Genomic DNA, 16285 nt, shown 5'->3' with positions numbered 1-16285 from the left:
CCGAAATGTCTTTCAAGGGGGAGAAGCCTACACCAACACCAACCCGTAAAGGTCCAACCGAGGGGGAGAATCCAACTCCAACACCAGCCAATGATAGTCCAATCGAGGGGGAGAATCCAACTCCCACAGAACAGGAAAACTCTGCACCTGACAACGGATACACTTCGCCATTTGAAGGGGAGAAAGAGAACACAACTGACGAAGGTGATCAATCAGAGCTTGAAGAAGAAGTAAACGCAGAGTTGGATCCAGCTTATGATCCGAATTACCCTCCTTTAACGAAATGGACTAAGGACCATCCAAAAACACAAATAATTGGTGAATCGTCTGAGAAAGTTCTAACACGTTCTCAATTAAAAGCGAAACAGAATTCAACATTATTCTCTAATGTTGAATTATGTATGTTTAATTCGTTTGTCTCCAAAGTCGAACCAAAAACAGTTAATGCTGCACTTGATCATTCTGATTGGGTTCAAGCAATGCAAGATGAGCTCCATGAGTTCGAACGAAATCGAGTTTGGAGGCTGATTCCCACACCAAAGGATGCTTCAGTGGTTGGCTTGAAATGGGTCTTCAAGAATAAATTGGACAAAGAGGGGAATGTTATTCGAAACAAGGCTCGGTTGGTGGTGAAAGGATATTGCCAAGAGGAAGGGATAGATTATGAGAAAACCTTCGCTCATGTAGCAAGGTTGGAATCAGTTAGGATTTTTCTGGCATATGCTGCTCATAAAAACTTCGAAGTTTTCCAAATGGATGTAAAATGCGCTTTCTTGAATGGAGAACTAGAAGAAACGGTGTATGTTGAGCAACCACCTGGGTTCGTGAACGAGAAATTCCCTGATCATTGCTATGTGCTGGATAAAGCTGTATATGGTTTGAAGCAAGCACCGAGGGCCTGGTATGAAACTTTAACTCGCTTTCTGAAAATGTCGAAATTTAAACAAGGTTCGGTTGACCCAACCTTCTTTCGAAAGAAAGAAGGCGAACATCTAATGATAGTTCAGATTTATGTCGATGACATCATCTTCCGCTCCATGAATCCTAGCTTAACGGCTGAATTCAGGAAGTTGATGGAGACTAAATTTAAAATGAGCGCAATTGGTCCGATTAATTTTTTCCTTGGTTTGAGTATTAGACAGGGACCAGAAGGTATTTTTATCAACCAGGAGGCCTACACAAAGAACTTTCTGGAAAATTTTGGTATGATGGGAAATTCGAAAGTGAAGGTTCCTATGGCATTTGGCACTAAGTTAACACCTTCTCTGGACAAACCTGCTGTTGACATAACACTATATCGTCAAATGATTGGTTCCCTTATGTATCTAACAGCTAGTAGACCGGACATTATGTTTTCTGTTTGTTATTGTGCCAGGTTTCAAGCAAATCCAAGAGAACCTCACATGGTGGCAGTGAAAAATATTTTCTGTTACCTGAAGCGAACCTCGTCTCTCGGTCTTTGGTACCCTGCTAGATCTGGATTCTTTATTCAAGATTTTTATGACGCCGAACTTGGAGGATGTGGTCTGGACCGAAAGAGCACAACTGGTGGATGCCAATTCCTTGACGGTAAACGTGTTAGCTGGCAGTCCAAGAAGCAAACCTATGTGTCACTTTCCACAGCCGAAGCAGAGTACATAGCTGCAGCATCCTGTACGTCTCAAGTAATATGGATACAAAGCCAACTAAGAGACTATGGACTAAGTATGAAGAAGATTCCTCTCTATTGTGACTCAGAAAGTGCGATAAGAATATGTCACAATCCAATGCAACACTCAAAGACTAAGCATATTGCACTAAGATATCATTTCATCAAGGACCATGTAGAGGATGGGAACGTGGAAGTACATTTCGTTCGGTCCTCTGATCAACTAGCTGACATATTCACTAAAGCCTTACCGGAAGCAAGCTTCAATAAAATATTACAAGGTTTGGGAATGATGGAAGCAGAGTCAGTACCGAATCCTCAAATCTCTCTCTAAAAATTAGACAAGCGAAATAGAGCGAACGCTCGGTCTATTTCGGTTCCGGATTTTTCGGGAACCGAAATGAACCGATCGCTCAGTCTATTTCGGCTCCATAATTTTTGGGAACCGAAATGAACCGAACGCTCGGTCTATTTCGGCTCCGGAATTTTAAGGAACCGAAATGAACCGAACGTTCGGCTTATTTCGCTTCATTCTTTTAAGATTTGGTTTCTGTCGTACACTTTGTTTATTCTTTTAAGTGTTTTTCTTACTCTATTTTATTTTTTTAAAAAAAAGAGTGTTTTGTGTAAATTTATTTTTCAGAAAATCTCAAAATTCCGAAAATATTTTTCTAAACGTTTTTTTTTGTTTTGTTTGGTTTGTTTGTTTATTTTTTGTTTGTGTGGTGTGTTTGTTTGCTTGTTCTTTTAATTAGGTTCCAAATATATCAGTGCAACCGAATTTGGAGCTAAATCAGGTATGATTCTCTACATCTGAACTAGTTAAGAGTCCCTAGAAGCATGCTGCTGCATGTCGACCGAAGCCTCTAAGGCTAAGAGCAAGGCCTTAATGATTCGATCTATACCTATCGTTTCTTCCCAATCAGGCTGTTGAAATCATCTCAAGTCAAGAGCTACCTTACTCTTCTCAAATGAGTTAAGAGTTTTCTGCTTTGTCATGTTTATATAGCAGAGGTACTTTCGGTTCTTTAACCACCATCCTTACATTCTCCATCAACTTTCGGTTCACCACGGTAACCCTTGAGAGTCTCGGTCTTTACCATTGAGGTTTATGGTTGCATAAAATCTGTGTTTGTGATCTTAGATACGTACACCACCTGCTGAGTGAAACCCACAATCCAACACCAACAAAGAATTGATGGTGATTCATTGTATTCAAGATTTTACTGGTTACCTAATGAAATCTCATTTTATTTTTGAGTGGTCTTTTATGAAATTGTCTAACACCAAGGCATTTCTACCCAAAAAGATCCAGTTTATTTTTGTTTTTGCGATTTCTATCACATCTTTAGTCACAGCATATTATATCCAACCTACTTGTTCAACAGACCACATAGGTCTCACAAGTACTTCTTCCAACGTTCGGTCTTATGTTAAGAATCGACGTTCGGTTGAAGATAAGCCACACTTAGCCTATAAATTAAAAGAAGCCTTTCTATGTCTCTCAACAAGCACTCGATCGTATTTTCTCGGGAAACCAAGCAAGCACTTCAAGTCTCTCTTGACTTTGAAGGAAGCGATTCTTGCCCGGAATCATCAGTTATATGTCTTCAAATAGACATCACTCACACCCTATACACATTTTGCTTTATTTCTTTATCTTTTGTCACACTATTGCACGAAAATTCTTTGTGATTTTCCAACATTCTGGTTGCTGTTGGTTCGTTTACTTTATTGAACAACAGGGGTTATCCTAATTTTTGGAGTGAAGCTGAATTTCAAACGACGAATTGAGGATAAGGTTTTGAGCGCGTGAATTTGAACAGTTCCTATACCCACGCGTGCTGACGTATACGTGGGAGAAACCAACCTGTCACTTCGCGCTTTTTCAGGCGACGTTTCAGTGACCTCATCACTATCATGACGATTTTTTCTCTATCCTGGCAACGGTATATAAAAGGTTTCTAATTACATTTGTCTCTTTTACCAGCCACAAAACTCTCTCAATAGACAAGGCGTTTTGCAACTGTTCATCTGTTGGGTTATGAGCATTCTAACACACCTATGGTGTACATGCAACCCTAAATAGCTTGGATCTATGTTTTCTCTATTATACATGCAAATATCAATTTTCCAAGGTATTGTTCTAACTAGCATAATATAAAGTACATGTAATATAAAATCTAGTAGAATTACATACCTCTTTGTTGGTGCTTGATTCCATGGAGCTCAAGAGCCTAGTGCCCCAAATGTGACACCTCAAATGGTTCACACAACACCATGAACATTTGGAATAACCATAAGAGAAGATATGACTTCATAGAAATTAGCTTGCCCTCTCATTATTATGCACTAGTGCCAATTTCACCAACCAATGGGGTCTTTATATAGTGTGCACATTAGGGTTACACCATGTAACCCATGAATTTACCCATTCCTTATGCTCCATGGGTTTTAACCTCCATGGAGTATCCATGGGCCACCACATGGGTTAAACCCAACATAAGGAATCATGGATCATAAGCCCACATATATAAGAATCAATGATTTACACAATCAATCCCCATATATTTAATTAGTCTCTTTTTGATCACTAAATTAATTCCAAATTATTTATTGATCAATCCTAATTAGATAATATGATTTCATATTAATATGTTAGAACTTATAATATATTAATATGTCACAAATATCTTCTTCTCATTAAAAGGTCTACCCAAATGTTCCGATGCCATGCAACCCAAATGGACCATGCCGGGTCGGGTCAAGTGTATACCAATTATAGTTATGGACTTAGACACTAATCCAACATCATCTTCCTCCTTCACTTAACAATGGCAACTTCTTCATCGGCTCACGATCAAACTGCTTCGTCCACATTGCTCTCGATCAAGCCAAACCAGAACATGATCATTCATCTCAATCCTTTTCTGTACGATTCGTATATGCTACAAGTGGTTGAGTGTTTGAAGTATTCACCTCTGGTTCTAGCACTAACACAGGTGGAATCCGTTCCAATGTCACTCCTATCGCAAGTCTACACTACTGCTTCATATGACAAGAACAAGGAGAGGATCTACTTACAAATCTTCTCTCACAAGGCTTCGATTTCAAAAGGGAGATTTTGTTCACTGTTACAACTTGCTGTGGATTCGTCTGTGATCTCACCGGACTTCATCACCACTACTCAACTGTTCTCGATGCTCTACGAGATGGGCTACTCTGATGTACTTACCACGGTTACAAAGGTTAAGAAATCATGCTTACCACCCCAATGGAATGGATTGCTTACTCTTCTCATCAAGAGTTTGGCGGAGAGGAGTGGTGGGTCTGATGGTACCAACAAGGGTTTTCTGACCCTTCTATACGGTCTTTACAATGGTATAAATCTCGACTATGGGTCGATTATCTGGTCACAAGTGGTACAAAGCCTCAACACTTCAACGAGGCACTCTGAAATTTCGTGTGGTCGATTCTGGACTCTCATTACACGAAGGTCGATTGATACTTTGTAGATTCCGGTAATGAAGGATGCCCTAGTCGCGTCTGTGGCTACGTTTCACACCAAGAAAATTATCATTTCTGATCCTACAAAGTTCCCTCACAATGGCTCCATACCTGAGACGATGTACATGTGTGTCTCAGCCGAGAGTAAGGTCATGGCTGATTATCGCAGGATTCCTCCCAAGGAACCGAGAGTACTATCTCCTGAACAGCAAGCCGCTTTGGATGCCGTGGAGAGGCCTACAAACCGAGGCAAGAGGGCTACTACCAAGAAAGAAACAACCGAAGATGATTCGTCTAAGCCTACCAAGTCTAGGAAGCGAAAGTCTGCAAAGGGTGATTCCTCTAAGCCAAAGAAGATTAAGAAAATGGCGAAGAAACTTAAGAGTCCTTCCCCTTCAAGCTCAGACAACGATAAGGAGGATGAAGACGAGGAAATTCAGCATCATGAATCACCGAGAGGTAACACACCTCCTCGATCACCGACTCCAACCGAACCTCATCATGACAATATTCCAACACCACCTCCATCACCGAAAACGACTGTTCCAGTTTCGGTTGCTCCAATTCCACCCCCTACCACCTCTCAAACAACAACTTCTATTCCACCATCACCACTAGTTAGTACCATTCCTATTTCTACAACTCCAATCCCTCCTCCTATTATTTCACAATAAACTTCCATCACTATCCCCGAACAGACAGTAAGAGTCAACGTATCTGATACGGGGGCGACTACTGAGACCGAACCTCCAGTTACTTTTAAACCTCTTTCACCCTCACCTTCAACCGATTCTGGTGCCACTCTCGGTGGTACTAATGATGAGTTTGATTCGACCTACTACAGTTCCTATCAGATTCCTACAGATGATGATGATGAAGCTCCAGTCACACACCAACAATTGCGGAGCATTGATGAGAAACTTGATAAATTGCTTGATGCCAACAAGTCATACAATGATGTTGTGCTCAAAGCTTTTATGGATACTGCTCTTGAGCAATATACTGAGGCTATTGACAAATCCACGAAGGTTGTTAACGCTTCTACTTCTTCTTGCAAGAAGGCTACTGCTGATGTTACAGAAATTGTTCACAGTACTCAGATCTTTCTCGAATCACTCAAAGGGCATGCTGATTCCAATGCAGCCAAAGTGACCACCTCTGTGGATTCCTTATCCAAGTCCCTTCAAGAAGAGCAAACTAAGTTTGAGGCTGTTCATTCTTCAATGAAAGCATAGAACACTTCACTTATCAGTTCTGTGAATTCTCGGCTTGAATCTCTTCAAGCTGATTTAGCAAAGGAGAGCGCTCTAAAGGAAGATCTTACCCGCCAAGCTTCAACAATTGAAGTTCAGAAGGTGCAGTTGGCTCAGGCTGAACAGGAGATCTCATTATTGAAAACTGAGCGTGCAGTATTCAGAAGCTGTGCTGGAGATGTCAAGGATATGCTTACCAACCTTCTTGGTGCTCATGATCATATCCTTACTCTCACTATAAGGAATCATCTGACTTCAAAACTTCTTCCTGCCCTTGCAATGTTACATGAGATGAAGGGTGTTTCGGAGAAATTCATTCCTCCAAAAAAAGGGGGAGAAGGTGCTCAACCGAAGGTTACTGTGAAAACCGAAACCGAATCTGCTCAACCGAAAGTCAAAGTTACAACCGAACTGAAGGGTAATGAAGCTTCGGGTTCTGGTTCTCTGGCTAAGAAGAAGGGGATTGATGATGATAGTAATGAAGAAGAAGAAGAGACTATTGCTAAGGCCCTTAAAAGAAAGAAGAGGGATAGAGAATTGGATGAAACCTTAAGGGTTGCGAAGGAGGCTGAGGAAAGGGAGAGAAGGAACAAGGAAGAACAAGATGCCTTGGACTGCAAAAAGGCCTTGTTTCCTCTCTGGACAAGGGAAATACTCATCAAAGAGGCAATAGAGTTTCCACGCGTCTACTGGCTGGAACCTGTCGCTTCTTTTTATTGTGAAAATTCAAAAGACTCACAGTTCGATATGCCTATAACACGAAAGGCATTTACATTTCATTGTTTTGATTCGACTGTTGAAGTTCCTTTCCCTCATCCGAAAGTTGATCGCGAACTAATTGATTTTTATTTGAAGTTCGGTCAACCGCAGTACTTGACATGGAGTGCACAGAAGATAGTTACTGTCATGGTACTAAAACCTTCGCCTGCCGGGAAATTCATAAATGTTAATTTCAAAATCACCCGAGGATCAGCAAACTCGGTGTCGATTATTTCCCTGGCAGATCTTCCAAATTTAAATCCTCATGACTGGATCCTGCTGTTAACATTCTGCTCACCAATCCAAAAGAATATGAGCCGATACTGGATCATTTGAAGAGGATGTTGGCCTCTTACATCCATGAGGTTGCTGCTATGGATCAGGAGATAGCAAAAGTGATGAATAAGAAACCGACTGTCAAGCCAACAGCGAAACCAGGAGATGTGAACAAAATGAGGATGGGCCAAATCGATTCTACACATCTAACTGTAATGTTCACAAGAGGCGAAGCCAATCGTTTTCTGTTCGCTCTTGTTGATAAACATTTGTTCTCAACAGACTGCTTAGAGCACATTATTAGTATCATTCATCGGTGCAAGCAGAATTCTGATGCAGACAAGAAGAACTTCACGGACATGCTTCAGTGGTACATTACTTTTCGTCATCATCTATTGGCCATCATACCGAAGGTTTTCAAGACGGTCAAGAAGTCTTCTGCAGCTCAACCGAACTGAGCTTTCGGCTCCATTGATGCAAAGGGGGAGATTGTTGGGTATTATTGTGTTGCGTCATGGGCTTGTTTTGTATATCCGGATTGGGCCTGTCCATCCATGATTATCTAGTAGGGTTATAGTATAAATAATGCATGCATGTATGCATTAATAAGGTTCTTGATTATCATTGATTATTGTTTTGTAACCCTAAGCACCTCTACAGTCGAAGTTCTTAATCGAGCTCTACTGAGGTGTTAAAGTTTTAATCATACGACATCTTTAAAGCCATTCTTGTGTTCATAATTACATCCTTAATTGTTTGCCTGCATAGAATCTATCGATCCTAATAGAACTTTGTTCTAACAACTTCCAAACTGATCAGCAAATTGTAGCTTCCAAAAGCCGATGTCGAACTCTGACCCAGTTAGTTACATGTCCTAAGATAAGTGATCATATAATCCTTAATTCTGCAAGATATCATTCATACATGAGACATGGAACAGAGTCAATATCATTGTCCGATAATTTGTTTCCCAGTTTCTGATTTGTAATGACATAGAACTTCTAATCGAACACATCAATTTAGTCATGGTCGGGCCCGACACTATAAGTCAACACCAAATCACCGAGGGGCCCAAATATATCGCTTTTCCCGTTAAGGCAAAAGGAACGAATAAACTTTGACTTATATGCTTTCTCCATTTACTCATCAAATCATGTACAACAATACGTTTTATAACATCAAGTTACTGATGCGTTTACGTATCATCAATGCATAACTGATTCGTAAACCACAACTCATATATCTCCGTTTTAAGATTATAAGATAATATCGTCTCATAATTATTCGTGATAAATTCCATGAAGTAATTCTATGAGTGTGGGTTTATCCAATACTTAAATATTCATTTCCAAGTACTCATGAAGTTTGTAAGAATCAAATTGCTATGTCTAAAACTCTTTAGACAATCTACAATCTAATTCATGACAGTCTTAATTCACTACTTACTTCCAAAAGTATGATCCACTGTGGATTTTTGAATAATCGAATAATTCTGGAAGTAAAACATGCAAAATGAAACACAATAATAAACAATTGACAAAAGGTAGTAAACAAACTCATAAATAATTCTCTATTATTTAATCACAAAACTTCAATTACATTGACTTTGTTACAAGTTTCATCTAACTATCTAACTACTAAAACTAATATCATCTTTCAGACCAATGCTCCTAGCATGCTGAACGTGTTTAGCCCTACTCAAACCCTTTGTGAGTGGATCTACAGGATTCGCTTCAGATGATACCTTCTTCACTACGAGGTGACCTTCTTCTACCCTATGTTTAATGAAATGGTATTTTCTGTTGATATATCTTGATCTGCCATGATCTCTTGGCTCCTTTGTCAAGGCAACCACTCCTTCATTATCACAGAAAATTTCCATTGGCTCCTTGATGGTTAGCACAACTCCAAGATCTCCGATGAAGTTCTTCAACCACATTGCCTCCTTTGATGCTTCGCTTGCCACTATGTACTATGACTCACAAGTAGAATCATTCACTATCTCTTTCTTGGAACTTTTCCAGGTTACTGCTCCTCTATTTAAGGTAAACACCTAGCTAGATTGAAAACGGAAGTTGTCTTTGTCCGTTTGAATGCTGGTGTCACTATACCCAGTTACTCTCAACGTATCACTGCCACCAAGTACTAAGACCCAATCCTTAGTCCTTCGTAGATACTTGATAATATTCTTAACTAGTATCTAATGAGCTTTAACTGGATTTCCCTGATAACGACTGACCATGCTCAAAGTAAAGGACACATCGGGGCGAGTACATGTCATAGCATACATGATAGATCCAACGGAAGAAGAATATGTAACTCTACTCATTTCTGCTAAGTCCAATTAGTCTTTTACTCCTGTCTCTCAGAATTCTTATCCCCAAAATATAAGCAGCCTCTCCTAGATCCTTCATAGTTAAACACTTTCCAAGCCAAGACTTAACTTCTTGCAAAGTTGGAATGTCGTTCCCTATAAGAAGTATGTCATCAACATACAACACTATGAAGGTTACTAAACTCCTTGACTTTCTCGTCGAAGCAAATATTCCTCTGGCTTAATCATGTAAACATCCTCAGACAACTTCCCATTAAGGAAAGTGATTTTGACATCCATCTGCCAAATTCCATAGTCATGAAATGCATCTATGACAAGCATTATCCTAATAGATTTTATCTTAGCTACTGGTGAGAAGGTCTCATCATAGTTAACCCCTGGGGTTTGAGTAAAGCTCTTCGCAACCAATCTAGCCTTGAAAGTGTGTACCTTTCCATCCATGTCGATCTTCTTCTTGAAGATCTATTTGCACCCAAATGTCTTACGACCTGGTACATTATCAACCAAATTCCAAAATTGGTTATCATACATGGACATGATCTCGCTGTCTATTGCCTCTTTCTATTTGGCTGCCTCAGGGCCCGCCATTGCTTCCTTGTAGTTAGTCAGTTCATCCAAATTTACCAATGTACTGTCACTGATAAACGTGTCACCATCTGTAGTAATATGGAAACCATAGAAATCAGATGACATTCTAACTCTACTGGAGCGCCTAAGAGGTAATGACTCATCAACTGGTTCAAATGGAATTTTTTCCTCTGGTTGAAACCTAGCGCCTTTAGAGGTTCCTTCATCGTTTGATTCTTGAATATCTTCAAGATCAATGCTACTCCCACTATCCGTTTTGCATATGAGTTCCCTCTCTCTCTCTCTCTCTCAAGATTCCTCTTTGCACTACAAAGACCACGTTCTCACTAGGTATGTAGAAAAAATATCAAAAGGACTTATGTGGGTATCCGATGAAAATACATCTCTCACTTCGAGGTTCAGGTTGTCGTGAATCTCTCATCTAACGAAAGCTTCATAACCCCAAACCTTGATATGTGCTAACAAGGGAACCTTCCCTGTCCACATCTCGTGAGGTGTTTTGGAAACCTTCTTAGTTGGGATAAGATTAAGAATGTGGGTGATAGTCTCTAAGGTGTACCCCCAAAACGAAATTAGAAAGGAAGCTCGACTCATCATGGAACGAACCATGTCCAACAAGGTTCGATTGCACCTCTCAGCCATACCATTAACTTTTGGTGTCCTAGGAGGTGTCAGTTGTGAAACTATTCCACATTCCTTGAGGTAGTCGTGGAACTCGATACTAAGATATTATCCACCTCTATCTGATCGGAGCATCTTTACTTTCCTGCCCAATTGATTCTCGACTTCATGTTTAAACTCTTTGAACTTTTCAAAGGTTTCCGACTTATGCGTGATTAAGTAGATATAACCATATTTGCTATAATCATCAGTAAAAGTCACATAGAATCGATTAGCATCCCTTGTGGTGGATCTGAAGGGCCCATACACATCTGTGTATATGAAATCCAACAAACCTTCACCTCTTTCACAAGATCCAGTGAAATGTGATTTTATCATCTTACCCGAAAGACAAGATTCGCATGCATCATCCGACCTTAGGTCAAATGATTCCAAAACTCCATTCTTTTGGAGTTGGGTGATGTGTTTCTTGTTAACGTGTCCAACACGACAATGCCACAAGAATGCCTTGTCTATACCATTAGATGAATCAATTTGAAATAAATTGTTGCCTAAATTGTCTACACACATCACAATTTCATACACACCATCACAAGGTAAAGCTTTAAAATAAAAAATACCATTTTTATAAGTAGAAATAGAACCATTCTCATCATTAAAAGAATATCTAAAACCTTGTTTGAACAGTTCATGAAAAGAAATAATATTTCCTTTCATTTTTGACGAGCAGTAACTATTCAACAAATCTAAACTAACACCATCACTAAGCACTAGACTATAAACTCCAATCTTGGTGACAGGTGGAGATTGCATATTCCCCATGATCAAGTTTATTCTACCATGCTCCACCTCCTAACTTCTTCTTAGTCCCTGAAAATCAGAACAAATGTGAAATCCACATCCTGTATCGAGGACCCAAAACAAAAAGATGATGAGTTATTAGATAAGATAGTGTATATACCTACATAATCTTCACCTTTCCATCTTTAATATCTTGCAGATACTTTGGGCAGCTTCGTTTCCAATGTCCTTTGTCGTTGTAATAAAAGAAAGTGGCCTCTTCGGGATCAGAGATATGAGGAGCATCATAACTGGACTTACCTTTAGGTCCATTGCTTAACGACCCAGCTTGAGAGTTTCCCTTCCTGTTCTGTTTTGGAGGACCTTTCCTCTTCTTCCCCTTCCCTTGACCAATGGCCAGAATGGGAGCACTAGTAGTATTGGAGGCAATACCTTTTCCCTTCATCCCTACTTCAGTTGTTCGCAGGAGGTTGTGCTATTCAGCCAAGGTTGTCTCATTGTTGTTCAGATGATAGGCGAATATGAACTGATCATAACAACTAGGTAAGGAGTTCAAGACTATGTCAATATCCAACTCCTCATCAAAATGCACATTAAGCCTAGGCGATCCACGTATCGTTGAATCCTTTGCACGTGGCTGCTAGCAGACTCGCACTCTTTCATTTTGCTTGCTATGAGGTACTTTACAACCTCGTACTTTTGTTGACGAGCTCGCTTATGGTAATTTTCCATAAGGTCCTTGTTCATTTCGTACGGCTAGTAATCCTCACAGAATATTTGCAGCTCAGGAGTCATGGTGGCTACCATGATGCAATCAACTTTTTTCGCATCATTGTAGTGCTTCTTGTAGGCGGCTAATTCTTCAGGAGTGGCCTTCTCTTCGTCAATTGCATTCAGTTCTTTCTCAAAGAAATATTCCTTATCCTCGAAACGAACGGCTATCTTGATGTTAAGCATCCAATCATTGTAGTTGGTGCCATCCAATGTCACCCTTGAGTAGATGTTCAACAATGAGAAGTTTTGATTGGAGGAGGAGGAACCAGAAGCATCATTTGAAGTAGACATTTGCAAAAAGAAGGTAGTTTTAGTTAGATAAGAATAATCCTTAATATAACAACCCATAAATGAAATATTAAGGCTAGGATCCAACTAAAAAATTCACAACTTAGAAAAGGGATACCATAATCTAATTTTAAATTTTATAAATGTAGGTAAATAACGATTTACCAATTCCACCATTAGAAAACAAAATTTGAAAGAAATTAAGTTAAGTGAAATTCCTAGATCTTTTGAGACTCATTGAAACTATTCAATGACATGTTTAATCTCAGATTATGCTCTTCTATTTGTGACTGGGATACCGAGCATCACAAATGAGATATGAATAACCATGCAAATTAGTTTGGCACTCTCGATGTCATTTATCATCTCATTTTAATATGCCGGTTAACCACACGTGCTCCATTAATTAATGATAGTTTTCGAGATGCCATTTATTACTCTTTATAGTCACTATTAGTGTGTCGGATAACTACACATGCTCCACTAACTACTATAAAGTATAATGTGCAATTTCATGGGATAGCATACACATTCACATTTTTCCTAAAGTAACTTAGATTGGGATTTTTAATAAAAAGGTTTAGTTACTTTTAATAGCATTATACTTATTAATGAGAATTAATTGTCCTATCAAACCCGTTCGGCTAACGACCCTCCACCATACAAGAGAGCGTTGGGTAAGAATGGATACCCAATGGCGGTCATTTCATATGCCGCTTTCTTAAACTCCCCTTTTAGTATGGCTTCGTGAATGAGGCGTACGAGTGGTTCAACTGACTTAGTCTTATACATATAGTAATTATTAAACTTTTAATCTTACATATAATATAAGGTGTATTTTAAAACCTTTTCAAAATACTAGGTTTATTATTAGATTTTTCGAAAATTAAGGAGTTTATTTAATTTAAAATAAACTAATCATTATGGATAGTTCATGAATTTAAGATAAGGATATCTAAGTACTTAGATAATTATTCAGTTTTACATAATTAAAACATTATTTAAGGTAATTATCCTAATCAATTCATGATATTGAGCAAAATTCGATTTTATTGATCAGATCGTCCACCATGACATGGTAAACAATTACCACATCGTGATCGAACGAAAAGAACACGAATTTGCAGATCACCACGTCGGGGTGTTGGGACAGAATGACGATTTTTTCCCCTCCGTGTTCAAGTTCAAGAAATGTACAATCAATTGTTAGACAACCATACGCTCTGATACCACTGATGGGTTATACGTGTATTAACACAGATAAATCCTTAACACTTAAGGGTACATGCAACCTAAAGATACAATTCATAACACTATTGATGTAACATTTTATTGAACAACAAGAACTCCCTAATCCTAGGGATATTCAAAATTTCCTATAGATGGGTTTAAGATAACATACCATTGTTGTTGAACTCCTGGAAGCAAGCACCACAATCGTCGTGCCTCTGATGGTTCACACCCAAGCTAGCAAGAAAGAGATTATAGAGAGAGGAGGGAGTAAAATTTTGAGCCTAGGCTTAGAGGAATAAGAGTGGCCGAAAATCCTAGGGGCAATGCTCCTTATATAGTGCAACAAGGAAAGCCTAGATAACCCTAAAAAAATATAATAATATTATCTTGTTTTGATAATTATCTAGCTTCCTAATTATCCTCGAAGGATAATTATTGAACCCCTAGAACAATCCCAAAATCGTCCAAGGCCTAAGGAGGTTCTAGAATGCCTCTTGTTCAACTATTGAACAATTACACTTTAGTCCCTGCATTTTTTTAATTAATTCCTTTTTCGCACAATCAATTCCAATTAATTTATGATTAATTATTAATTAAACATTACTATTTCTAATTAATATATCGTTTTCATAATATATTAATAAATCAATTATATTAATTTATTATTCAAATAATAAATCAACTCTCTCTCCAAAAAATCATCAAGTCCAGTTGCTAGGTTTGAGGGCAACCCAAAAGGACTGTGTTGCTATCAATTCAAATTAGTACCAATTATAGTTATGGGCTTAGACACCTGATCCAACAATAACATTCATAATGATGTTATCTTTGTGTAAAGCCTAAAATGATTAATTTCCATAATGATTGGCTTTTCCCTCCCCTTCTCTAGTTTACTATTCTGATGTTCACATGTTTTATTAAAAAGCACATCTGAGATGGCCCTACCTGCTTAATTTATAATGACAATCAATGGATAATTCTAAAACATTTACATAACAATTAATAAAATGAAATTGATAAATTTACATGTAAAATGGCTTCTTTCCTAATATATTGGTCGTATTTGCTTCAACTAATCATGTGCCACCTTGTTGTACTCATCCAGCTCTCACATCATTGTTTGAAACGTTGGAACCATGGTTGTTGTTGCACACTTCCAAATATACTCCTTATACTACATGCCTCTCTAATTATTCTTCATGTTTTCATGTATATGTATTTAGCACTACCTATGATCTGTATTTGGAAATAATTATGTAATAGCAGTTATCACATTCTGAAAATAAATATGAAGTTTGTGTTAGTACATATTATGAATAACCATGTAAAGAGTTATACCTAAATAAAGAATTACCTTTTGCCCATCTTTTTGTGAAGTTTGAGTTTGCCCTAGTTCTATCATCCCTTATACAATCCAAGAACCATTTCCAACTTGCGTTAGTTTCAAATTCTATTAAGACATAAGCAACTGGATAAATACCATTATTGGAATCTAAGCTTACAAATGCCAATACTTGTCAGGGAAATTAGCCTTTCATTAAGGCACCATCTAGAACAAGTAGGTCCCTCATACCAACTTTAAACCCCAGTTTCAATGAGCATAACCATATGTATATTCTCTTAAACTACATAGTAGTTGAGTTATAATTAGGTTCATTAACAACATCTATTCTTACTGTGGTGTTTGGATTAGTCGACTGTAACTTAAGGACACAATATCTAAGAAATTTCATAATATTTTGAGTTGTCCTCAACAACATACTTTATAGTTGTTGTCTTAGCCCAAAATATCGTACTACATAAAAATTCCCACTTAGTACTTTTGTTGAAAATCTTCTTTTAAGGCTTGAACTGGGATTGTAGGTTTTGATTCAATTTGTCGAGTAATCTATTTTGAGAGAAAAATGGTTGTGAAAGCTCTTATCTTTCTTAACTAATAGCAAGCGTGCTTCTGAGTGTAGGTTATCTCAAACCAATTTTAGGATATGATTGACCTAGATGAATACAGTTTCAAATTGATTGATTTTCCCTTGTCTTCATTTGTTTTATCTATGTAACACCCAATTTTTTACACATGAAAATACTATGGTTTTAAAAACAATTTCTACCAATAGGTCCCATTTATAAAATATCGTCCCGAAATTTTCCCATTTCATTTACAAATACATTTGTAAAAATATTCTTTAGGGTATTACAATCAAT

The sequence above is a fragment of the Lactuca virosa genome, chromosome 7 (assembly GCF_052849685.1).
Source record: "Lactuca virosa cultivar CGN04683 chromosome 7, Lactuca_virosa_CGN04683_v6, whole genome shotgun sequence".
In the NCBI taxonomy this organism is placed as follows: Eukaryota; Viridiplantae; Streptophyta; class Magnoliopsida; order Asterales; family Asteraceae; genus Lactuca; species Lactuca virosa.
The sequence above is the reverse complement of the archived record's forward strand: the minus strand, read 5'-3'. Positions refer to the sequence as shown.